Source organism: Equus quagga, chromosome 7 (assembly GCF_021613505.1).
Source record: "Equus quagga isolate Etosha38 chromosome 7, UCLA_HA_Equagga_1.0, whole genome shotgun sequence".
In the NCBI taxonomy this organism is placed as follows: domain Eukaryota; kingdom Metazoa; phylum Chordata; class Mammalia; order Perissodactyla; family Equidae; genus Equus; species Equus quagga.
The window spans coordinates 50,810,079-50,835,894 of NC_060273.1; the positions used below are offsets into that span (position 1 = coordinate 50,810,079).

Here is a 25,816-nt window from a genome sequence, read left to right on the forward strand (position 1 = left end):
TCACCAGTTTAAAGATGATGGCAACTAGTTTTTTGTTTTTTAAAATAAAACAGTATACAAATCAAAGAAAACACTTCTATGGGTCAGATTTGGCCTAAGGACCAAACAGTTTGTGAACCTGGCCTTAAATCTTGAAGTATTTTTGTACCAGAATAGACAACAGAACTGAAAAGACAGAACAGGGCAAAGAAACCTAAAAGTTGTGGAGCTAGAAGGGAACTTTGAGATCACGGGGTCCCCGTGGGCCCAGAAGGTTCTTCTCAGGAATCAATTCCAGTGGCTGCCCAGCTGCTAAGCTGAGACTGGAGTCAGTGTGTGAGTGTGTGCTGAGATGGATTAGCAATGTCTGACAAGGACATGGGAATGGGGACACTGCAGACACGCTTCCTGGGTCCTCAGCAAGGCTGATTTAGTCCAGACTCATTTTAAAGGCAGAAAAACAGGTCCACGGAGCTACAACAAATTGCCTAATGTCACAAGTGAGAACTATCTGTGGGCTCTTTCTAAGACAGCCAGATGCTCCTAAATCTTTAGGCTTTTGGAGCTGTTATCTACCAAATAGTAATCTTAGGCAGAAGGTATCTCTAAACCAATAATGCAAGTCAATAATTAAATTTGATTTTTTTTTTTTTGAGGAAGGCTGGCCCTGAACTAACATCCGTGCCCATCTTCCTCTACTTTATATGTGGGACGCCTGCCACAGCATGGTGTGCCAAGCAGTGCCTTGTCCGCACCCGGGATGGGAACTGGTGAACCCCAGGCCACCGAAGCAGAATGTGCGCACTCAACCGCTGCGCCACCGGGCCAGCCCCTAAATTTGATTTTTACAGTGGTTCATTTTATCCATGGCTTCTTAGGGACAGAATCTTTTCTAAACAGCAAGGGGGTCGGAGCCCTGATGCAGCCATCTGAGGATGTTGCCCACAGCACATACACTGTCCCAGTGGAGGGCCTTGAGCTGGCAGAGGGGCCTGGCACCAGAGGGAGCCTGGGCCCACTCGAGGGCCGCCGTCTGCCTTGAGCTCGGCCCTGGGCCTTCAGCCCTCCCACTCAGCATGAGTCACGGCTCTCCACTTCACTGTGCTGGCTGCAGAGTCTTCAGTATTACTTGGCTCCCGAGCAAAATGTACTTTTCCAAAGGACATTGATTCAACTGAGCCTGAATTTTGCAATGCTCTGGCAGTGCTGAGGCCAGCCTCCCCTAAGCGAGCACACTGTGTCCCAGGGGATAGGTACCAAAGAATGTGGTTATCACCTCCCTCACATCCTCCCCAAGTGGAAGGATCAGTCCATCCCCCAGCAGAGCCTCCTGGCACGCCTGCCATCCCCTTGGCCTCCCCTGGTCACCTAACTGTAGCATTACCTCCCTCCAGCTCCCCATGCAGTGCGCACTCCTGGACTGGATTTCAAACCACACCTGACAGCAGGCCTGGAAGAACACCTGGAAAAGACGCAGATAATCCAGCCAAGGAAGCCCTGCAGTCCGCAGAGCCACGCCCCGCTCACATCACTGCTGGGGCTTGTGGGAAAAGCACAGGCCAGGGGGCCAGGCTGAGGGCGGCTCAAGCACCAACGAGGGCACTGTGTACCTGTTTGCTTTTGTAAAAAGAGACTACTGTTTAGAGCAGTTTTAGGTTCACAGCAAAATTGAGCAGAAGGTACAGAGATTTTCCACACACCCCGTGCCCCTACACACATATGACCTCCCCGTTATCAACACCCCCCACCAGAGCGGGACATTGGTTACAACTGATGAACCTACACGGACACATCAGCATCACCCAGAGTCCAGAGTCCACATTGGGGTTCACGCTTAGTGTTGAACATTCTATGGGTTGGGACATATGTACAATGACCTGTATCTACCACTACAGTATCACACAGAACAGTTTCACTGCCCTAAACAGCCTCTTGCTCTGCCTGTTCATTCCTCACCCTCACCCCTGGCAAACACTGGTCTTTTGACTGTCTCCCTAGTGTTGCCTTTTCCAGAATGTCATATAGCTGGAGCCACACAGTGTGCAGCCTATTCAGATGGGCTTCTCTCACTCAGTGATATGTATTTAAGGTTCCTCCACATCTTTTCATGGCTCAGCAGCTCACTTCTTTCTAGTGATGAATAACAGCCCAGAGTCTGGATGTCCCACAGCGTACCTGGTTTTCCAGTCCCTAAGACGTGGGTCTGCAGAGCCAGGGGCTCTGTTGCCTCATGCACTCGCTACATGACTTTGGACAACTTTTTCTCTGAACCTCATGTTTTTCGTTTGTAAAATGGGGATAAAAATACTGACTACTCCATGGGAGTGAGGATTACACGTGGAAGCGCACGTGAGGCAGTGACTCCAGTTTGCAGCACGGCGCAGCGCATGACAGATGGTGGCCGCAGTCGTCATCACCAGCACCGTGGCTGTCACCGCCTTCTCTCTGCACAGCGGCATGGGGTGGGGGGAGTGGAGACAACTCTGGCTTTGGGCTCAGAGGCTGGGGTTCAAATCCTCACTCTGCTTAGGCAACTGGCTAGACCTCTCTGAGCCTCGGTTTACCCATCTTTAAACTGGAGGGGGATTACGTCTCACTCCCAGTACAATTTTGAGAAAATGAGATCACCAACTGGAATGCAGAAACAGCCCTTGGCACCCAGTAGGCACTCACAAAAGGTTAGTTCCCAGCTGTGAGGGAGAGGTCTTTGGCATTTCCTGTGAACAGCCCTGCTGAGCGCACAATACAGGGAAGGCAAACAGTGGGCGTAGGAGAGGACAGAGATGGAAGCCTGCTGGTGAGAACCAGAGCCAGGAGGGGCGCCTTCCAGCGGAGTGAGTCTAGGGAGAGGCAAGTGCTGTCCTGCTCAGCCAGGACCCAGCGGACATCAGCCAGAAACGGGGGCAGTAACACCTCTGCAGGCAGCCAAGGCCTGGCTGGCTGTCTTCTTGGTGTCAAATGACAGAGAAGGATGAAACAAGGAGGCAGTGGCCAAAGCCAGTCAGCATTGTTCCTGCGGCCTCCGAGAGGCAGGACTGGGGACACAGGAAATGCTACGGGGCAGCATCAATCACACAGCTCACATGTGCCCCCAGTGGGTTCTGGGGAACCACTGGGCCTGAACAAGGACTTCTGTGCTGTCCCACCAAACGACCTTGGCCTTTTGTCCACAAAGGACCTGCCCAGATGGGAGGCCTATTGCCCCACCTGTACCCAGGATGGTCTGTGATGTGTCATACCTTGACACGCAGTGCCAGTGACCCTGGGAAGGAGGGACGGTCACAATACCTGCTTTCCAGGTGAGGAAGATAAACATCGCTCAAGGTGACACTAATGCTAGGGAGCCTTGGAGCTGGGACTCAAACCCTTGGCTTTCGGATTCCTCATGGCCGGGAGCCAAGCCTGGGGTCTGCAGAGACTCCATGCGGAGGCCTCCCCATAGATGGTTTCCCACTGCTCTGCATCTGCATTATTGCCCATTCATTCATTCATTCATTCAGCATCCATTCCGCAAATATCACTAGCATCCACTCTGTTCTGGATGCCAGGCTAGGCCCTTGAGATACAATGTGAGCTGGACAAAGGCAGTCCCTGCCTACCTGGAGCGCGAGTCAAGAAAACCTCCATCACAAATGTGGAGTTATAGGAGGAGAGGCGCGCCAGGAAGCAAAGGCCCAGGGGCCTTCTGTGATCTGCTAGAATTGGGACTGGAGAGCGTATGGGGCGTGGTGGGTCTGGAGCCGGGTGCGAGTCTCAGCGCCACCAGTCGCTAGCTATGGCCTTGGGGAACTTACTTCCTTGCCCTGGTGCCTCAGTTTCCCAGTCTGTCACACAGTGCCCACCCCACTGGGCTGTTCTGAGGGGGTCCGTGAGTCAGCCCCTGGAAAGTGCTTATTTAACACGGTGCCTGGCCTCACAAGCGGGTGCTCAGCGCTGTACCCACTACCACGAGGCTGCAGGCTGTGAGGAATGGAGGACCACAAGCACGTCCTTCTTCCCAAAAGAGAAACTCATCCTCCCCCACAAGTCCCTCTGAGGGCCGCCTTGGCTAGGGGGTGGCACCAGTACACCCAGGAAATCAGCCAGAAAGAGGGGAACGTTGAGCTCCCCATAGGTCCAGGATGAGACAGAGGGCAGGGGCCTCGGGGACCCCGGGTTACAGCTGCTTCCCCCAGGCCAGGAACAGCTCCCCTGCCCCCTGCCCCAGGGCCTCTCTCCCCACTCTGCTTTCTTCCTGCTGCTCCCCAGCTGTCTTTCCTTCTGGACTCCGCTCCAACTCTCCTGACCTCAGCACAGAGCTGGGGTTCTGAATTCCAGAAAGACTTGGAACATTAAAAAAAAAAATTTTTTATCAGCAATGCAAAAAAAAAAAGCTTGCACACACTCAAATTAAGGACTCATAAGAATCCATACACAGGTAGTAAAAATTTGCTGACATGCACAGGAAGGATCCCCACCACATTTAGGAGGATAGGTATACTGGGACGGGCTGGGGATGCGTCCCAGATGGAAGTATGAAAGCAGGCAGGCTTTAGGTTTGTCTCTAAGACGGGAGGCAGGTCTAGGTCATTCTCTATGCTGTTTGATAGGTCTAGAATATTCTATGAAATTGAAAAAAGCTTAAAAGTACTAAAAAGAAATCAGATGCTACAATAACAAAAAAGAATGAATTACTGACACGCATACAACAGGGGTGAAGCCCACAGATGTTACCATGAATGAAAGACTGACACACACACACACTGTAGGATTCCAATACATGAGGCTGAAGCACAGGGAAAACTTACCAACGGCAAGGAAGTCAGGGGAAGGGGGCCTCTCAGTGGGGTACTGACCGGGACAGGGCACGAGGGAGCCCTCAGAGCTGCTGGAAGGGTTCTGTGGCTTGATCTGGGGATGCTCACGTGGTGTATGTATGTAAAAAGCCATCGAGCTGCTTTTAGCACTTAGGAGGAGAGAGAGCACATTACAGTCAGCTATACCTCAATTTAAAAATTAATTAAAATTCTAAAAAGAAAGAAAATCAAATCATCAGCCAGGTTTGGGACCTTGCCCTGGCTCAGCATCACAGTAAAGAGACTCTCTTTTATCTCTTTCTACACCAACTTGATGTTTGATTCCGTCATTCCTGGATCCTTCGACACCTGCTCTGGAAGAATCCTGAGCAAGGTGCAATGGCAGACACGCAGGGGAAGTGTTCCAAGGTCCAAAGAACATGGGCATCAGTCAGGCTGACTCGGGCAGGAATCCTGGTCCTGCCCTTACCTGCTATGTGAGCTGGGCTAAGTGACGCCCCTCTCTCAGACCCGGCGGTCTGACACACAAACTGTGGTTGGGATTAAACAAGACGGTGCTCAGCCCTGTGCCTGGCTCATAACGGGCGCTCCAAAAAATGGGACCTGTTAATACAGCTTGTGCTCTAGCCCTCCAGAGCAATGTTTACCAACTGCAGGTTATGACTGATTAGTGGGTTGGGCAATCAATTTAGTGGGTTGCAACCAGTGTTAAAAAAAATTAGACTACAACAGAATAGAAAATATCTATTTGCATTGCCTGTACCAAGGGAAGCATCGTTGTGTTGTTTTTATATGTTGTATGCTGGGTTGTGACATAAAATGTATTTCTTACAAAGAGCAGATGTCAAAAGGGATTAAAAGCCCTGTTCCGTTGGAGCCGACGGCTCTGTGACTTCGCAGGTACCAGCTCAATGTGACAAAGCCCAGCTCTTGGAACTAGGCAGGAACAATAGTGCACTGTGAAAAGAACTCTAACACCTCCAAGAAGTCACACTTTTTTTTTTCAGGGCCAAAATGCTCTGTAGCTGAGGGAAGCGCCTAGAGGAAGTGGCTTCAGACCTGGATCTGCATAAACAGTCAGATGCAAATTCCTGGGACTGGAAGGAAGAAGTGGGCCAGGTCAGCGGGAGACTGACAGTGTGGCCAGCCGTGCCCCGGGGCCCTTTGTCTCCTGTCCCACAGGAAGGGCTTGGTGGCTGTGGGGAGCTTCGCAGTGGCCCCGCACGAGATGGTTTCAGGTGGAACCCGGACCCGGCAGCAAACAGCAGGAATCAGCGGGTGAGGGAGTGACTCCATTCCACTTCTCCTTCAATTCTCTTGATGGAGTCTAGAAGGAAGGCTCATTTGTACTAGTAGGGCTTTCATCACCCACTAATGTCACTTTTTATTAAAGAGAAGAGCAGGCTTCAAGCTCAGCACCTTCTACCAGCAACATGCCTGAGCTAGAACTTGCTTCTCACTGCTCTGAATTTTCTAGAAACCTTGAATTCATGGCAGGCAACACTGGTTTTCCATTTCTAGGGCGGAGGTAACATGTTTACTTTTTTTTTTTCAAACTCATCTACCAAGTTTTTACAAGTGGGTCTGTTTAAATAAAATATAAAGCTTCTAATAGTATGGGCGAAGGTAGCTATGGCAAAAAGGGTGACAGTGGCCCAGGAGTGGTTGAAATTTGGCGAAGGCAGCTACGGGCTTCCTGAATCTGTGGCTGGGGAGTGCTACCACGGTGCGGCACAGCCTGACATCAATGGGTGTCACAAAAGGACATGCCCCCTGCCAAGAAAGGGGGTGACAGAGCTCAGGCGGGGAGAACCAGACCCCCTTACGGAAGAGCAAAGTCCAGGCCGGCCAGCCAACCAGCCGTGGAGAATCCTTCATGGAAACAGGATTTCACAACTGAAAGGAGTCTGCTCCTGTCACCACCACCAGGCCTTTCTACAAACACGTACTCGTTTGTGTGGTCCCCATGCCACAACCAAGTCTCGGTTTACATTTTTCTCTACTGTGCCTCTTTCTCTTCCCCCTTTGTCTCATGCCATCCTCCAAACGTCTCATTTGGAGGTCATTTGCATCTTACAGAAGCATTACACAAATAGCACAGACAGTTCCCACACATCCTTCACCCAGCTTCCCCTAACGTTCACATCCGACAGAGCCTAGAAAACCACAGAAAAATTCTCAAAACTAAGAAATTAACCTTGGTACAATACCGTTAAGAAACGACAAAGTTAATCAGGATTTCACCAGTTTTTCCACTAATGTCCTTTTTTTTGGTCTAGGATGTAATCCAGGGTCCCACAGTGTTTGGCTGTTGTGTCTCCTCAGTCCCCTCCAATCTGTGGCAGTTCCAAGGCTTTTCTTGTCTGTCGTGACTGCGACACTTTTTAAGAGTGTTTGTCAGTTCTTTTGTGGAATCTCAAACTGGGCCCGTCTGACGTTTTCTGCTGATGTAGGGCAGGCCGTGCGTTTCTGGGAAGAATCCCACAGCGATGTGCCTTTCTCAGTGCACCCACCAGGGGACGGGATGTCCATATGTCTTACTACTGTGACGTGAGCCTTCATCAACTGGCTGAGATGGGATCTGCTAGGATTCTCCACCGTACAGCTAGTGTTTTCCCCTCTATAATTACTAAATACCTGGGAGGAGATACACTGAGACTATACAATATTTTGTTGCTGCTTAAACTCCTCCCCCTAATTTCAGCATCCACAGTGGATTTTAACTGAAACAATATTACTGTTCTAATGGTGATTTTCAAATTCCATCATTCTTTCTACATTTATTAATTAGAATACCTGTGACCCCCCCCCCTTTTTTTTTGGTCTTCAAAATAAAAGTCCTTGGCAGGAATTTATAAACGTTCCAGTGGGCAAAGCTGGCCTTGAGATAAACCATCTCTGACATTTCCACTGGAACAGTCCACTGCACCCCAGGACTTTTCTTGTTTTCCTCTTTTCTTCTTTCCTTCCTTCACCTCATCCTGCCCCACCCATCACCCTGATTTTTGGAGCTGGTGAGCACCAGTCCTGGTAATGTCAAAAAACACAGCTCCGCAGTGTACGCGGAGTCTACTAGGCTGGAAATTCACACCTGGGCCTTGACACTTGCCTGATTTGTCAGTCCTAAGTACCTACTATGCACCAGGCACTGTACTGGGCACCTTGACTCAAACACACTCTGATCTTTACACCAACTTTAGTAGGTCGGCAAGATGCTTCCCATTTTACAGATGGGGAAACTGAGGCTCATTCATTGAACTAACAAATATTTAGTGTCCACAAGTGCCAGGCAGCCTGGGTGTTGGGGAAACAGGAGTGAGCAAGATGGACAAGGCCCATGAACTGAAGGACTTATGTGCTCAGGGAGGGACAGACAATACACCTTCTGATCAGCAGAAAGGAAAGGGGATCATGCTACACTTCAGGGTGATGTGATAGCGTGGCAGGGACTCTTCAGGCTGAGCGGTCAGGGAGGCCCCTCCCGGCAGAGACCCGAAGGACGGGGAGGAGCCAGCTGTGCTGAGAGCCTGCGAAGGGGCTTCCAAGCAGAGGGGAGGGCTGGTGCTCAGCAGAGGCTCTGAGGTGGGCGCACAGTCGACCTGGTCCAGAAGCAGCACTGCCTACCGTGGCTGGAGCATGGGGAGGGAGATGGCACAGCATGAGGTCAGCGAGCAAGGTAGGACGGATCACGCAGGGCCTTGGGGGCTGGGAAAGGACTCTGGATTGTTCTCCATGGTGGATTTGAAGTAGAGCTTTGAGTGCCCAGGAGTGGGGACCAAGGTTCACCCAGAGTGACCCCAGCCATGAGTGACAGAGCCGGGCTTCGGCCGAGGGTGGCCTAGCCCACGTCCGCCCTAGCCAGGCCCTTCCTCCTCCACACAGCACGGGCCAGGCCCTCAGGCAGAGCTCCAGACACTGCGGAGCTCAGTGTCTGGCACTGGAACGCGTTTTTAAGCTCACAAAGAAACACAGGCGTGGCTAATGCCCTGGACCTCTTCCTCACACACTATCCCTCTGAACCTCCCCCTCCAGAAGGACCTGCGCCCCGTCCTTCTCCTGTCCTGACCCCGGGACCCGCGCTCAGGACCAGTCCATGGTCTGCTCCTGCTCAGGCGCCTGCTGGCCTCCATGCTGCCACAGGAGCCTCGGAGCATCCGTTTCTTCCGCGGTTCTGAGAGGTGCACGCACGGCTCCCGTTTATCTGGCAAGCTCATGCTCACGCGGTGTGGTGCAGAGGTTAAGGGCACAGACTCAGGAGCCAGGAAGTCTGGGTTCAAATCTGGGCTCTGCCACCCTCTAGGTGACCCAGGGCAAGTTACTTCCTGAAATGTAAAACGTTCACAATAGCAGATCCTACGCCCTCACAGGGGTGGACGTGAAGATTAAGTCAGCCAACAGACCCGAGAAGGCAGCGCAGGCGCCCTGACAACACTACCTCAGCGTGGGCCTTCCCACTGCCATCGCCAGGGCCTCCTTCAAGCCTCTGCCGCGCTCCCAGCCCTCCCCGCTCCCCCGTCGGACTACTGCGTCCACTACCTTATCCGCCTGGGAGCCCCCAGGACAGGGGCACGTGGGCTCAGCTCTGTCCCTGCCCCCTCCCTGGCACTGTATACCCACTGTTTGTTGACAGAATGAATAAGTAATGAACAAACAAGCAGGAGTCCCAACGGTAACCGTGCGTCAGAGGTAAGACTAACAGCCTGCAATTACTCAGGACAAACACTTTCAACAGAAGTGTCTGTGGCAGAGCTGGGTGATTAAGACAAGGCTGCAGGCACAGCATAGCCCAGAGGCAAGACGCAGATGGGGAAGAGCAATCCAGATAACAGAGCCAACAACACTCCAGAAACCCCAAGAACTGACTTCTGAGTTTGGCGTCAGGCAAAGCTGGCTTCTGAGTCCCAGAGCCACCACCTACTGGCCGTGCTATCGTCTTAGTGAGGCCACCGTGCACAGCGGGCAGGCTGCCCCCTACCCAAGGACACCTGACCGAGGCAGAGGGTGAGGGCTGGAATCCAGCCCAGGCCCAGATGGAGGAGGCATGAGGGCCGCATGGGGCTCTGGGGGACCCGAAGAAGCAGGGCTTTTAAAGCACCTCCCACAGCAGCACCGGCTCCTAGAGCCTCAGTTCCAAGTCGCCGTGAGGACCGAGGAAGGCAGCCATACTTCCCGGGCTGTGGACGGCACTGTTCCCCCCGCGACACTTGTTAACGTCCTGCTTTCTGCGCCTGGCACCTGGAACAGTGCCTGGCACACAGGAGGCGCTCCTCGTATCTGCCGGATGAATGAACAAATAAATGGGCTAATGTGTTTAACAGACATCACTCCTGTCCTTTCCCCCAGCAGCCTGCAGATCTGGTCCCAATGCAGTAGGCTCTAAACTCTCGCAGCCCTCGGTCCGGAAGAAAGCAGAAAGGAGGGAGTCGGGGCAAATTTCGGCCTGGAATGCAGCCTTTTCAGGCAGCTGGGAAAAGCGATAAGGACGTGGCCAGGGAACCATGGGAATTGGGGGGGGGGACAGGCCCATTGACGCCGAGCACGAAGGCTGTGGCCCTGTCGGCGGAATGCAGGCTGGGCGTGGGCTGGGCCTGGGAGCGAAGTTCCTGAATGACCGGCTGGCCAGGCCGGGGCCTCAGTCCCCTCTTGGGAACCTGCACAGCCAAGAGCAGTGCTTCATCAAAACAGGAAAAATCATAGAGGAAAAATGCACATGTAAGGGGACTGGTATTTACAGGGAACGGCCCTGCCTTGACCCAAGGACCGAAAGGATGGACTGGGGGCCTGGGGACAAGACGGGGGCCTGCAGGGGAGCAGAGCCCTCCGGGCAAAGCCAGCCACTGCCCAGCCAGGCCTGGAGGATCCCGGAAGCTGAGGGCGAGCCAGGACTAGGTAGCATGAGAAGGCGGTGAGGGCTCAGAAGTCACGCCTCCAGAGCCAGTTCCCCAGACACGGGCCTCATGGCTACACACGGAGCTTCTTCCTCGGTGCTACCCACCCAAAGGGCTTCAGGTCGGGTGCCTTCCCTGCGGCCACCTCAGGGCAGGGGAGCGCGGACTTGGCCCCACACACCTGGCAGGCAGCAGCCTTGGGATCTTGGGCGACTCCCGACCCTGTGCTCTTTCTCTGGACAAGAGGGCTCCCACCCAAGTCTGCAGGGCGCTGGGAAGGTCAGCTGAGATTTTGAACCTAGACCTGCGGGGCGCACAGTAGGGTCTAAGTAGACAGGCTTCCCCTGGTTCCTCGGGAGTGGCCTGGACTATAACCGTCACACCCACATGGCAGCCAGTGATCCAGCAAAGGCTCCTCCACCGCACCCCAAGCTTCGGGGATGCACAGCCTGGGGTCTGTGACTTTCTTCTGAACCAACACAGGATTCTGGCCTCGCTAAGTGCAAGCCTTCTTGTGCGTGATCAAAGAAGGAGCTGGTGTGTGGCTATGCAGACCACCACCTCCTCACTCAGACCTGCAGGAGGCTCCTGACTGCTCTGGTCTTTCCCTTCAGTCCAGAGTGAGCTTTGCAGAAGGTCTGCTTAAAATACTTAAAGGGCCGAAGCTTCTCAAGATAAACAACTAATTCCTAATTGTCCCCTACCAGGCCCTCATGGCCTGGCCCAGCCGACACCTCCAGCTGGGGCACTCCTCAGCTTTCTGTCTGCTGCCACCTCCACCTGCTCACCTCAGGGCCTTTGCCCATGCTATTCCCTCCACCTGGGCGTCCTTCCTTTCAATGACCACTGAACTCAGTGTCTTTCAGATGGCCACTCCAACATCACTGCAGTGAGGTTTCCACGGACCCTAGAACACTCAGGTCCCAGAACCTCCTGTTTTTCCCTTCACAGCCCACAGATCAACTGAGAAGCACAAATTTAATTGGATGTTTGATTTAATTGCTGAAACCGAGGACTCCAGGATGGCAGGAGCTGTATCGCTCTCATTCACCCCTTGACGGCTGGGGCCTAGTGCAATGACCAGCATCAATGTCTGTAAATAAACAAGTGAGTGAGTGAGCGAACAAAGCCTACGGGGTGACAAGTGCAAGGGCAAGTAAAGCAGAGAGCAGAGGGGCAGGCCCAGGTCTTACTGCTCCTGCTCCAGGGACTACAACGGCAGGAGGAAGACAAGAAGCAGGGGAGAGAGCTGAGTCAGAGGTAAGGGCTTCCCGGGTTCCCAGGGGACGAGACCCCAGGAGGCGGGGGTCAGTGACCCGGGGCCACAGTGGGCCACCGCTGACAATTCCTGAACACCATCTCACTTTGCCTCACAAAACGCTTGGAGGGAGGCACTATTATTAGCCCATTGTCACAGATGAGGAAACTGAGTCCCAGGGGGAGGAAGGCCCTGCCTGAGGTCCCACAGCTGGGACGGGGTGGGGCCAGACATCCCTGTAAGAAAGCGAAACAAAGTGATAAGCATCTCCTGAAAATGCTGGGGCAGAACTGCTCACACTTTGAGCAAGTAAACATAGTCAAGTGGGAACGCGCTGGACTGCTGCAGGGACACCAGCCGAGGACCCCCATCCAGGCCCACGCCGAGCGCAGCCCCTGCACCTGCCCGCTGAACCCCAGCTCGGCCCTAGGAGCAGGCTCATCTAGACCCATCCCACAGACGAGGGCACTGACGCTGACAGGAGTTCCTGCTACACCTAACTCGAGATGCCTAAAACGTCACAGGGATTCTCTTCACTGTACTATTTTAAGGAACTTCAACATACATCAACAAGTCCCCAAGGTCTACTAGTGGCCCCGGGGCCCCAACACTATTTTCCAAAAAGCTTTTAAATTCCCCAGCTGTGAATTTCCTGCCGTGGGGTTTTCAGGGCCCTAACCCTTGGCCGCAATTCCCCCAGTGCCGCCCAAAGGTCTGCCATGTGCTTTAGGCATTTGATATGCACGAATTCAGTCTCAGTCTCAGGTCGGCCTCCAGTCTGTCTTCTGTCACCACGAGAGTCTGAATAAGGAGCAGTCATCCTGTCAGGGAGAACACACCCCCCACGTTTCTGGGGAACACACTAACCCATGCCACTGGGCTTTTTCTGTTCCCCTTTGTCCATGCCCTAGGGAGTTTTTGCATTCACTTGACTGCTTTCTTCTTCCTAAGCACTGCCTTTGCTCAAGAACCTGCTATGGCTCCCCAGTGCCTGATGCAAAACATGCAGACCCAGAGCCAGGTCCACAAACTAGGCCCACCTCCCCTGCCTGCTGGTGGCCCCACTCCTTCCCACACTGCTGCCCCTGCCCCCCCAATCTCTCATCAGGCTGCAGAGCCTCTCGCTAGAACACCATACCTTCCCCTCCACTGATCCCATCCCGACTCATCTCTCCAGTGTCCCTCTTCCAGGAAGCCCTCCCAACGCACTCCCTGCCTGTGCACGTTCTGCCACCTGCTTCTTTTCTGGTCCAGCAGCATCGCCTACGTGGCCTCAACTCCTCTCCGGCCTGTGAACAGACTCACCTTCCCAACAGGACTCTGCTTCTTGTGAGCAAGACTCAGGTCCCCCCGCGTGGACTTGGCCTTCCAGCCTCATCACAGCTTCTCCGGCCTGGCTGCTGCCCCAGCTCACGCTCAGTCCAGCCTCTCAGAAACGACACTGCCCACCCGCTGGGGACACGGTGGGCCTTGTCACTGATAAGGCTCTTTTCTCTGGCCTCAAGTGCTGTCAAATTTCCTCCTGCCAACAGGCCACGAACTAATTCACTGGTCCATTGTCCTTTTTTTAATAGAATAGGATGTGACACAATTTAGTAAGTGATACTTTATTAGCTGAAGGTCAACATTTTCAAAACATCAAGTCCATGTGGAAAATGTGAATCAGAGGCCTCTTGGCAGAGACCGGACACCACAAGAGCCAGCGGCTGCCAGCCTGGCCCCTGCTGGGCTGCACCCAGGCCGGGGTCCGGAGCACAGCCCGTGCGGCTGCCCACACCACAGACGGAAGCCGGTCCCCTGCTCAAACTTGTCCTCACTGTGCTGAGGGTCAAGGGCTCACTTACCACACCTGCAATGAGTCTCCAGTTTGCCATGTGCCACGGCTCACTCCTGCCTCTGCCTCTGGATGGCTGTACCCCTCGCCTGGCGTCCACCCAGCTCCGCTCATCACTGAGGTCTTGGGGTGGCATTGTGGGAGGGCCCTTCTCGAACCCCGTATGAAGTTCAATCAGAACATCCCCAGAGACCCCTGGATGCTTTTGCTCAGAAAACTCTTGATTATTTAGTTGCCCACCTCCCCTGTTGGAACGGAAGCTCATGAGGAGCTACCGTGTCCGTGGTGTGCAGCTCGATGCCCCACCCCCAGCACAGAGCGTGGCACGCAGTCACTGCTCACAGGTGACTCTGACACGAACGGATGAGCAGAGGTGCAAACTAGGTGTGGCCGGGAGTGAGACCTTCTTGGCAGAAGTGCTCTGCGTGGGACTTCTGGCCCAGCCAAGCTGCCAGCGGAGAAGTGCAGAGCATGTCAGGCGCTGTGTTCCCCGGATCCAGACCAGGTACAGCTGACTGGTGTGCGGCTCCCTCTCCCGCCTCCACTGCCCTCCTGGAAACCAGCCTCACGGCCTCTGCCCCGCAGTGTCCTGGTGTTCTGAGAAACGTCCCTTGGGTTCAGGCGAGGTGGCAGGAGGTACGGTGAGCTGTAGCCGCAGCCCGCCGTCAGCCCCTCCCAAGGCGGCCGCCCCATGCTCGGCTGGCCCCCAGGAGCACCGAGCCCAGGCAGCGCTCTGAAGGGGTCCGTTTCAGGAGCCCAGACCCACGGCGGCTGAGCGTCCACGAGAGGTCCCCCCAGTGTTTGCATCTCTAAAATGGGGACAGAGCAAGCCTGCCCCCAGCATCCTGAGAGACCCTCCCCTCTAAGGAGACGAGAGGGCACTGCTGTAAAGCACACACACGTCTTTTCTGTGTTTCTGCTTTTGTGACAAATCCCATGAGGAACAATAGCAACAAACCCATTTTCACTGAACCCTAGGAGTGTGACACGACCGACCACTTAGGGAATTTTCACAACCTCCCTCTGAGGTGGGTACCATTACCCTCCCCACCTCACAGCTGGGGAAACTGAAGGAAGCCCAGAGGTGATGTGATTGGCCGAGGAGCAAACAGCAGGGCCAGAGCACAAACCCGGGGTTCCCGCTTGGGTCTCCCACTCTCCGGATCATTACCACGGCCCAGAGAGGATGTTTAAAATACAGAGGCTGCAGCCCTGATGTCCCATGACACGGTCTCCGGGCGGGGCCCTGGCGATCTGCATTTGAACCAGCAAATTGCCCTCAGCCAGCTGTGAGCCCTGGGCCTCAATTTTCCCATCCGTGAAAGGGGTGACTCCTTCCCCACAGGCTGTTCTGGGGTCAAGCGAGGGGAATGCTGGGTATGTGTTCTAAACACAGCCCAGAGGTGCCTGGCAGAAGGTTCCACGGAGGAAGACGCCTCTGGGCAGCCCACCAGCCCCTCCACCTCCACCTCAGGGGCCCTTGGGCTATAAAGGGCCCTCTGAAGATGCCCATACACCTCTGCGGGGCTGCAGCCAAGGCTCTTCCGGCTGCCTCCACCTGAGGCAGTAGCAGACCGGGGAGCCGCTCACAAGTCACCAGGTGGGCTGGGCCAGGGCACACGCCTATGCAGCCTATCTTCTGTGCATTGTCTTTCCAGGCAAGAGCAGCACTCGGCAAACCAGCTGAGCTGGGGGCAGGGTGGACACCAGGACTACATCGCACACCCCACACCGGGGACCCCACAGGGTGACACCAGCTGGGGCACTTGATGGCCACCTCGTGGGCCTGCAGCAAAGACACACACACGTTTCACACACGTACACGCCCACATGCACACTTGTATCCACAGGCACTTCTCTGACAAACAGGGGTGGCTCCCCCTGAGGTCCTCTCCCTTGGCCAAACCCGCATGCCCTCTCTCTTCTGGGCCGTTGCTGCCAGCACGCTCGGGTAAAGATTCCAAAATGACCATTGTAACACTGTCACCTGCAGGGCCAGAGTCCCAAGTGGCAGCTGTATCAAGGTTCAAACACAGAAATACCTGTGCAAACTAAATAACACTCACAGCCACGTGTTCTGGGCGCTGACCATGGCAGGGCCACGCTGAGCGACGTGCCGAGTTATCTCATTGAAGCGCCACTGCCGCCCAGGAGGAAGGCGTCATCACCATCCCCGCAGATGACCAGGGCGGGCTGCTAGCAAATCAGAGAGCCTGCAAGGAGCAGAGAGACAACTCAAACCCAGGAGGGCTCTGCTCGTTCACCACTTGACATAAGAGCCTTTAGTGTGCCCGGCACTGTCCTAGGCCCTGGGGACCCAGCAGTGACCAAGGCAGAGCATGGCACCGATGGCCCAGTGGGAGACTTGGAGACCAAGCTCTTAACCCTGGTGTCCACTCTTCCAAAGGCCACCGGCTCCTTCCAAAAGGAGACTTCCCTGCCTGGGGCCCTGGCATCCGCTGCTGGAAGGAGGCCCTCTGAAGACCCTGTGAGGTGGTGGTCCAGATTAGATGACATCAGCCAGCAGAAACCTGGTCCTGTAGGTTAGTCTACTGACACAGGCCCCGGGCAGACCGCACCAGCGTACTGGAAAATCAAGAGCCACTTCCGACCTCGCTCTCCTCCTCTCTGTTCCTTCCCGGTGGGGTGGCCTTCAAGAATCTTCAGGCACTGGGCTCACCGTGGAGGCAGCAGACATGCAACACTGCCCACCCCCACTGCCCCGAGGATGGCAATGCACCTGATTCTTTGGCAGTTTCCCTTTGGCAGGCGTAGACTCAATTATACTAGTCTCTGTTTGGGGTTTCCAGACACAGGCCTATCTCTCCAGGAATCTTTCCAGGACCATCTCTTAAAGATCTTAGGCAAATCTCCCACTTGGGGATGGAATCCTATCGGCCACTGACATTCATGGAGCGCTTACCATGTGCCAGGGCACACATTTGAACCACCTATTAGTCTCATCTTGCAAATGAGGAAAGTAAGGCACTAAGAGGTGTAGTAACTCGCCAGGTCACAGAGCTGGTAGTGGAACACCTGAGCCCTGGGGTCTGTCTCAGGAACCTGGACTCTCAAACTCCATCGCCTCTCTATTAGGTCACATCAATTCGGTTTCTTTGCAAGTGTCCTCACGTTTCAGAGGTTCTCGGGGTGCCTGAGGCCCCTGAGCTGACTCCCCTCCCTGTCCAGGCCCCGGGCCTCTGACCTGGCCCACATACCTCCCCACCCACTTACAGGGTCCCATGGCTTTGTGCAGCCCAGCTTCTGCCTGAGGCCTGTTTCCCCTCAGGCCGCCTCATCCCCACAAGCTGCCTAAAAGAACTAGGGTGCAGGTCTCACAAACGAGGGGAACTGCTGCGTGTGAGGCAGCAGGGAGTGTGGGGGGCAGGAAAGCGAGTGCCCCATCCACAAGGTGGCTGCTCTTAGCAGCAGCTGCGAGCTGCCACGTGGCCACAGAGGCCAGGAAACCCCATTTTTTTTAGAGGCACTGGAAATCCAGTTTTTTATGTGAGATTTCCTAATTTGAAAATGCTTGCATTGAACTCAAAATTTTTTTAAATCTGAGGACCAAATAATCACATCTGTGATTGGGCAGAATTCCAGCCCCCATGCTGCCAGTTTACAATCTCCGTTTTAGAAGATCATGTCTGTTGGGAAGTTTCACAAATGGGGGCAGAGAGCAGAGGGGCCATGACATTGAATTAGGACCCACTATGAGCCAAGAGCTGTGGGAGGCTCTCTCCTGAATCCTGCACAGCAACCCTGTGGGGTCAGGGTTCATGGCCCCATTTGTAGATCAGTAAGCAGGCTCAGAGGGGTGAAGTGAACTGCCCAAGGACAAACAGCGAGCGGGCAGAATCGCCAGGATCAGGACTCAGGTGCACCAGGCTCCGAGGCACAGCTGCCCAAGGTCTGCCTGGCAGCACGCAACTGCGGCTCTGAGAGTGCGGGGCAGGTGGAGAGCCAAGCGTGGCGATGTGCCCATGTGGCCCCGCTCCGAGGGGCCTGAGCGGGCGGGGCGGGGCAGGGCGGCAAACCTTCTCATCCGGCCTTGACTCAGGGTTAGCTCAGCTCTGACAAGCACCTGGCTTCGCTGTGACCCAGTTTCGCAGCATGGCCAGCCGAGCGAGCCGGGAAGGTCGGCAGTCGGGAGCGGAAGCGGCCCTGCCACGGGGCCTGCAGGGTGAATCTGGGCAGGGCTCTCAGCTCTCGGAACCCCAGCCCGATTCCAAAAAGGAGGGGCCGGCTCCATCCATCTTCAGGCCCTCCCAGCTCCCAGGCTGCCGTGACACCTAACGCAGGGCAAACCGCTCTGCCTGTCTTCCCGCCTGTGAAACGGGGCAGGTGAGAACCCCACCTCCGGGGTTTGCTGTCAGAACAGAACACAGTGGTGTATTCACGGAGCCCAGCCCTGAGCCGCTCACATCACTGACTTCCAGCATCACCGCCACCGAACCGTCTAGCACCTGCGGCTTCTCACTTCCTCCCTCCACAGAGCCAGGTCGGTCCTCTGCACCAGGGACAAAGAGGGGCAAAACCCACAGCTGCGTCACTGACAAGGATCTGGGGACCCAACACCCAGCAAGACACAAACGCCTCCCGTGTAAACTAGAAAAAGCATGGGATTCAGGTTCAGAAAAGTCACTTTCCTGCAGCCGCTTTGTAGCTGCATGACCCCTCTGGGCCTCAGTGTCCTCGTCTGCAGAGAACAGCACCATCCCCAGGGCACACGCATCTCCTAAGGGGTCTCTAAACTCTCAAGTCCCACGTGTAGCTCTGTGATAGTCATTACTAAGTCAATGAAGATTTGTGGTTATCGGTGCCAGAGTTACACCTGCATCATAATGGGGAGCCTTCCTCAGGCCTTCCCCAGCTCACCTGGTCCGAGCAATCACTGAGGACACCCTTAAAAATGCAGATTCCTGGGCCCATCCCAGGCCCACTGGACTGGGGGTAGGGGTGGGGGCAGCACAGGGCCCAGGAGATTAGGGAAACCTGCCAGTTCGAGAGAGAGCAGAATTGTTCAACTGAAACTGAAAATCGGGCATCTTGGATCTTTCAGGTCAGGCAGGTTAATAAAGCATTGCTTGCTGGTGGTCAGAGAGCCCTGAGTTTAGGGACCAGCTCTGACACTTGGCCAGCTGTGTGACTCTATGCCAGGCCCTCAACCTCTCTGAGCCTGTTTCCTCAAAATGGGAACAATTAGGCTAACCGCCCAGGCTGGGGTGAGTGTGGAACGTCAGGTGTCCCTCCCTCAGGTGTCCTCCCAACTTCCCCACTTCAGATTCCGGGCCATTTCAAGCAAGTGGAGCCAGCAGGGGTGGGGGTACCCAAGGCCTCCTGTTGGGACAGGCAGCTGGCCACATGCTCCCACTGTGGGAGGACCTGAGTGTGTCTGACTTCCCAATTCCTCAGGACACAGTTGGGAGCAAACAATTTCCATCCCCACTGCTAGAGAAATAAATCCTTCCTGATACACTTATACCCTTAGAAGAAAACCAGCAACGCTTTCCAAACACAAAGAGATGCAGCAGCAAAGCACCCAATCCGGCAGGGCTGGACCCTCGGCCAGGTCTTGGCGGAGTCTCCTCTCATTTGGGGTTCCAAGCTGTTTTGTGGGAGTGCAAGTTGGGGGAGCACGGGCCCCATATCCACTGATTGGGCTCTGATCTGAGCTGGACTGGCCCCTCCTTCCTGCCTCTCTCCTTCCTCCATTTAATACCCGTTGTCTGAGCACCTGCTGGGTGCAGACCCAGCACTCAGCAGCAGGATCCAGTGATGAGCAAATGGATTTGGTTCCTGCTCTCAAGAGCTTACAATCCATCAAGACAGACAGATGTTAAATGACCAATGCACACACAAACCATAGGAATTGTGCTAAGTGACCTGAAGGACAGGTCCAGGTGTGACAGAATGGGACAGCCAGGGACAGGGTGGGGGCAACCCAAATCAGACAGAAGAGGCAGTCTGGGCAGCTCCCTGGAGGAGGAGCACCGGTTGGCCAAGCTAACCCAGTCATCTCCTCCTCCACAAACTCTCTCACCCCATCTCCTCCTTCCCCCTCAGGACCCACCACAATGGAAAACAAACATCTGTGCAATTATTTGCACACTGTCACTCTGCCCATCTTCCCCACTAGCCTGGAAATGCCATGAAGGTAAGGGCGATGTCAGTCTCATTTTCCCTGGAATCTTCCCCAATAAGTCTCTGAGTGAGTAAGTGAATGAACAAATGAATGAACGTGCAAACCCGCTTCCCAGGGCCTTGACCTCCCCTCCCCACGGTGGGAATAACCAGGCTCCTGGGCCAATGTTGCTGGGAGATGGGGGCACACTGCCTGTTCTCGTGGGTGGGGCTGCGTGCTGTTATAACGTGGGGTGGGTGGGACGTGAGGGGGGAATTAGGAGCAGGAGAGGAAGTGGGACTCCCGTACCTGGTGAACAAATCACGCGTGGGGTCAAGAGGACAAGACAACGGCGGAAAGGCATGTGGGGGCACAAGGGAGACCCCCTTGAACAGCACACGGCTGAGCACCTCCCCAGGTGTTGGCACGACGGATGCTGTCACTGGACAAATCTTATGTCACCCATTGGGCCAGCAAATGGTGACAAGTCCCCAGGCATGCTCAGGACTGCCTCCTGACTTCCCAGCTCCTCGAAGCAGGCCTGGGAGGCCGGCTTTCCTGTGCAAACACCGCCACACGTTCCAGGCAGGAGATGAGGGACACTGACAGAGAGATGGGAGGGCAGCATGAATACACAAGACCCCTGCCCAGTGGGGTGGCATCTTCCCCGACCAGAGATGGCTAGGGACAATGGAAGAAGCACTCAAGTGTGGCCCTTGGAGGTGGGGGGGTCATGCCCTGCCCTCAGTCTCAGTTTCCCCATGGGTAAAGCGACACCATTAATTCCTCCCTCTAGATCAAGGTGACCAAGGTGCAAACCTCAAGGACGAGCGCTGAGGTGAACGGGTGATTTCCACCCTTCACCTCTCCCTGCACCGAGTTTTGGATTTGTCTGTGCACAGATTGTGTGCTGGTTGTCCCCTAAGCCAGCATTTCCCAAAGTGCGACACCCATGCCACCAGGGGGGCCTGGGGCGATTTCAGGGCAATACTGGGACCTGCTTAAATGGCAGGCGTCACAGTGAGAAGGCTGTTTCCTTTCAGGTCTCATTTGAATGTTCTGAGGACATAAAGAGAAAGTCTCAGATGGGCGCTATCCGGTCTCCAACCTCCCATCTCTCCAGCACCTGCTGACATCCCTTCTTTAACAGACCCAGCAACTTGAGCCAGAACTGAACAACTCTGCATAATATCTATCTGTGGCAGGTGGTACTGCTTTTCCATTTTCAAAGCTGTTATAAAGTTAGCTTTTGTAAATAAAAATGTTAAGCTCAAAAACTGAGTAACTTAAAGAAAAAATTATTAGGTAAATAACATGTGTTGTTTAGGAATATGCCCCAAATTATGAAGATGGTACCAGAATGGTGGAGGATTAAAAATGGGCTGAAGTTTACCATAGCAGAGACGGTGACGGGAGCATCAAAGCCCGCTCTTTCCTCTTCCTCCCGGGCACATGGTGAGACCTGGTCTCCTGACCACTCCTGGAGCCACATGAGGCCAGGTCCCCAAGTTCAGGACAAGGAAACATGAGAAGTGATGGTGCCACAACCAGACCCTCTCCGCAGCCCTCCGTGTCCTCCCTCCGCCTCCCCCACTGCCAGGCCTCAGAGGGGATCCCACACACTCTCCGGGAGGACAGGGCCACAAGATGGCAGGAGCCTGGGTCTCTGGGTACCTGAGAGGGACAGAGCATCCCCACCCCCTTGGGACTTCACATGAGTGAAAAGTGAACTGTTGCATCAAATCACTGAGATTTTCAGGTTGTTTATAGGAATTAGCTGATTTAGGCTAATATAAAAGGGGCATTTCTAGTCTAATTTCCTGCCAACTTGGGACTCTTCTATGACAGCCTGGACGTCCTGGTGCTTTTTTCTGTAATGTATAATTACTGAACCCCTAACAGATGCCAGGCACAGGTGTAAGGGCTTTACAGAGCCGAGCTCAACTCTTCCTCGTGGCAGTGCTGGGAGCCAGGCACTATTGATTAATAGGCCTGTCTTTCAATGAGGTGACCAAGGCCCAGAGGGGTGAAGCACCTGGCCTGCAGTCACACATTTAGCAAGTAGTGAAGCTGAGACTGGAACCCAGGACTGTCAGAGACGCACCAAGCCCTTACATTGCCACAATGCCCACAGCCTCTGCTGAGCATATCACCCAGGGCTGCCGTGCCCCGACTACACAAGACCCCTCATGTAGGGCCTCGCTGGGTCCTGCAGGAGACAGCACAAGTGTGACCTTGCCATGGCCTGGAGCCCTGCAAGTGAGACAGGAAGGGAGCAAGGGAGGCACGTGGCATAGGGCATGATGGAGACAGGAGGGGCCGGCACAGTCAGGGAGGGCTGCAGGAAAGCACGGGGCAGTGGGAGGGCAGGGGGCATCCCCACTTAGGAAGAACAGGGAGGGCTTCTTGTAGGAGGTGGTGCTTGAGGCTGGCTGCGGAGGGCGGGTGAGATTTCATCTGGCATGGTTGGGTGGGGATACGCTGTCTCACCTACAGCCAACAGCACCTCCTGGATCCTCAGGAATGAGCTCAGGGCAGGCCCGCCACCCTGTCTATCACAAGCGGCCTAAAAGACTGTGGGACAAGACTCACGCCCACTCCTTAAAACCCTTCCCTGAGCCGGGTGAAACACTCCTAGTCTTTCCAAGCCTCCTTCTATGGGCCTCGCTATCAACTCTTCTTCCAAAGGGCACGGGGCGTAATGGAAAGATTGGGGAAGGGGGGACCACTCCATATCACGATACCTCCTAGCCCCTCAGGAGTGATACACAGCCCACCGCAGCGGGGCGTGCACCGATGGAGCAGAAAGAGGTGCTGTTAAGTCACGTGAGACAGCCCAAGGGATTCTAGGAGCTGGTGGTCCACTTCCCCGCAGCGGGGCCAGCCTACAGCAAGGAGGGTGAGGACAACGACAGCCGACCAGTGAGGAGCGATACCGGGGGAGCCTGAGAAACGCCACCTGAACCAGGTGCTGAAGATCCAGGCCACCTGAGACGTCACACGGATGTCAGGTGCCCCCGGTGGATGAACTGAGAAGGGTGCTCCACCCTAACCCAGTCCAATCGTGAGAAAGCCTGGCACAAACCGAGGCTGGGGGGCATTCTACAGCACACCTGGACAATGCTCCTCAGGACTGCCACGGTCAGGCAGAACAAGAAACTGAGGAACTGTCCCCAGCCCGAGCAGACCGGGGAGACATGACCACGAACGCAGTGTGGGACCCTGGAGTGGATCCTGGAGCAGGAAAAGGACATTGGTGGGAAACAGGTGAAATCCAAATTAAGTCTGGAGTGTAGTCCATGAGAACGTGCCAGTGTCAGGGGCTCAGTTGTGACAAATATGGTAACATACGGTGTGACCCAAGGTGAAAATGGGATGGAGGTATCTGTATATCTTTACGACTTTTCTGTAAATCTAAATTATTCCCAAATAAAAAGTGTATTTGAGAAAAAAAGAAAGAGAAAAGCAAAATGCCAGAACTAAAACATCAGTCCCACAAGACGGGGGGCAGCAGCTGTCTGGCTGGCTCAGTGCTCTATCCCAGCTTCTAGAACACCGCCAGGCACACAGTAGGCCCTCAATGAATATGTTCAATGAACCAATGACTTCACCACCACAGCTCGCTCCCGGATTGTTGACAGTGGCTCCAAAGACCAGCCGGAGAAAGGGCAGGATGGCCAGCCCAACCCTCCCCCACAGGAGGGGCTGCAGCTCTGCCCGGCTGCCCAGCAGGGGCTCAGCTGCCCACAGATGCGCACAGTGACAGGAAATGCACCCAGGCCTGGCCTTCTCCCCAGGGACCCAGAGAGCACCCCCCCCCCCGCCCCGCCCCAAGGCTTCCATCACAACCAACCGTAAACACAACTAAGTAGACAGCAGCTGATGTGGGGTGCCCATGGAGCGGCCCCAATAAGATCAAGACCATAACACTCCCCTCCAGGGCATTTTTGCTCCGGGAAAGCGTGGTTAAGAAAGCCAGCTCTGGTGTCACACACAGAGCACTCGAGTCTCAGCCGTGTCATCCATGGTTTGTGTGACCTTGGCCAAATCCTGTCCCCGCTCTGTGCCCAGCATCCTCATCAGGCAGCTGGGAACGAGGCCTGGCTCCTGCCTCACATGAAGATGAACTGAAGGAACCTGAGGAAGGCCTTCGGCCTGGCACTTGATAAATGGGGCTACTGCGGGCACCACTGTCATCACAGCACAGCCCTGGGAGGTCACCTGAAGAGACACCCTGGGGGCTGAAGGTATTAAAGGGTCTGGAGCAGTGGAGCGTCACTCAGCTTGGGCTGTGGCCAGCGCTGGGGCAGCCGAGGACGAAGGCCAGGTCCAGTGGCAGAGCTGGCAGTGCCATCCCAGTGCCCTCCGGAGGGGGAAGCCCAGCTGCCAGGCCTGGAGGAACCGTGCCCCGAGGGGCCTCTGCCCAACCTGTGGGTCCCACCCTCCTCTGCCTCCGCCTCCAAGGCCGTGCCCAGCAGACCACCGCCCGAGAGCCCAGGGGCTCCACCCCAAGTCCTGTCCACCGGCTGGCATATGCTGGCCACACTGGTGCGTATGACACACAGGCTGCACGCTGCTAGCCACAGACTGTCATCAGCCCTCAGAAGGCTTTGGTTTGGCCTAGCATGAACTATTTTCACACAGTTTAGAAGATTTTCGTCATTTCTGCAAAAATTGGGGAATCTGTGGGGCAACAAGCCACAGAGCTGCCCTGGAGCTGCCCCTTCCAGATGTCCGGTGGGCACAGGCCATGCCAAATCGCCCACCGAGGCACCCGCCTGGGCCCTGGGGGCAAGCAGGGTGTGACTGACCATCTTCTCTCTCACCATAGATTAATGTCCTGGTGTCTGGGGTTACCGCGTGGGCGCCACTCAGAAAGAGGAGTCCGGCTCCAGGTGTAATCACCCCAGGTGTTCTCCGGTGAGCAGGTCCCCGGTTTCACCAGGTCCACCCACCAGATGACCTTCTGCAGAGGTCTACCAGGGCTCGGCAAGGAGCATGGGGCCAGTGCCGCCAGAGTGGGCCAGGAAGGGGGAGACACACCCTATCTCTAAGCCTGCTTATCTCGCATTCCACATGAGCTCCTCTCATCCTCACGAAACCCCTGCAAGGAAAGTGTGAGCACCCCGATCTGCAGATGAGGGAAACTGAGGTTCAGAGAGGCCAAGTGTCATGTCCAGGGTCCAGGCTAGTAAACACAGGGAAGGGACTTGAATCCAGAGAGATGTGCTGAACGAGCACAACATGAGGGTCTGTTCCGAGGGCGGCCTGGCAGCCGGGGAAGCATGCTGTGGGCAGCCCTCGGAGGGACGCGCAGTGTGGGAGGATCTGCAAGGGTGGCAGGGTCGGCCCTCCACCTAGCGCTTCCCCCCCGAAGACCTGGAGTCACTTTCTCCTCACTGTGAATGTACTCTTGGACGCAGCAAAACATCCAGAGGCCAAAGACACCAGGATGCCCCAAAGTTCTCAAGGGACATTTTGGTTAAATTCTATATGTCAGTGGCTCCTGGTGTGAAAGCAGGAGAGAGGAGGGCAGAGAGGGGAGGAGAGAGAAGACCTGGTGGGGAATCATAAAAATCAATGATGGCAGAGTATCGGCAGGCAGGATGGCCCCAGGTGAAGCTTCCCAGCTCGGGAACCACAGACCCAGGTTCCAGCCTGAGCAGTGCACCTGCCCTGCTGCGTGCCCTGGGCCAGCCACCCCCAGCTGGGAACCCGGCTTCCTGTTTTAAAACTGAATAAAACAGGGGCCAGCCCAGTGGCGCAGCGGTTAAGTTCGCACGTTCCGCGACTCGGCAGCCTGGGGTGCCCCAGTTGGGATCCTGGGTGCGGACATGGCACCATTTGGCAAAAGCCATGCTGTGGCAGGCGTCCCACGTAAAAACTAGAGGAAGATGGGCACGGATGTTAGCTCAGGGCCAGTCTGCCTCAGCAAAA

General features: G+C 55.1%; 1 protein-coding gene and 1 long non-coding RNA gene across 2 annotated transcripts in view; one reads left to right on the plus strand and one right to left on the minus strand.

The window, feature by feature from the left end:
• The window catches only part of ERGIC1 (endoplasmic reticulum-golgi intermediate compartment 1), a 102,495-nt gene that overhangs the window by 68,720 nt on the left and 7,959 nt on the right, over positions 1–25,816 (minus strand). The gene's annotated exons all lie outside the window — the stretch shown is intronic.
• On the plus strand, positions 13,551–25,675 carry LOC124242909 (uncharacterized). Its single transcript, XR_006889541.1, has 3 exons — positions 13,551–18,256; positions 19,822–19,912; positions 20,923–25,675. It is a non-coding gene; the product is annotated as an uncharacterized LOC124242909 (long non-coding RNA).